At 35.8% G+C, this 503-nt stretch overlaps 1 long non-coding RNA gene across 1 annotated transcript in view; it reads right to left on the bottom strand.

Annotated features, from left to right (window-relative positions):
- Window positions 1-346: 346 nt before the first annotated feature.
- The window catches only part of LOC104999572, a 5,186-nt gene continuing 5,029 nt past the window's right edge, over window positions 347-503 (bottom strand). The window contains exon 2 of the long non-coding RNA XR_826618.1: window positions 347-493. This is a non-coding gene — a long non-coding RNA (uncharacterized LOC104999572). The remainder of the gene's footprint in view (window positions 494-503) is intronic.

The raw sequence follows: 503 nt of genomic DNA, 5'->3' as shown, positions 1-503 counted from the left end.
ACAGGCTGCCTGCTGCCCAGACAGATGCTGAGGCAGCAACAGCATGGACCAGTTTAGGGAAATTGTCAAAAATATTCATTTTTTCATATAAGGATATGAGATTTGTGACTTTTACAGCTTACCACACAAAGCCTAGGAAGCACTTAGGAAGCATGATATACACTAATTCCACGCCTCTTCCAGGAAGACTTTCTAATACGTTTCTGGGTTATCACAGAAGCTGTCTTCATTTCAACATTGTCAAGTAATAATCATGACTTGTGTGTTGATATGATAAAGATACATCAATATTGCAGTGAACTCTCATTGTGTTTTTCTTACAAATCAACAATATTACTATTGAAACTTTAGAACCAACTTCTATCTTACTTTAATACATGGAAAGATTAAATGATCACTTACATCATGGCAACTTCAAGATATTTCACTTCAAAGCCAAACACCTCCATTTAGATGGTCATTGTCCATTTTACATTATGGTATCCTTCATCTTCTAATGGAGG

This window comes from Bison bison, unplaced genomic scaffold, assembly GCF_000754665.1.
Source record: "Bison bison bison isolate TAMUID 2011002044 unplaced genomic scaffold, Bison_UMD1.0 scf7180017864354, whole genome shotgun sequence".
NCBI lineage: Eukaryota > Metazoa > Chordata > Mammalia > Artiodactyla > Bovidae > Bison > Bison bison.
The sequence above is the reverse complement of the archived record's forward strand: the minus strand, read 5'-3'. Positions and strand labels throughout refer to the sequence as shown.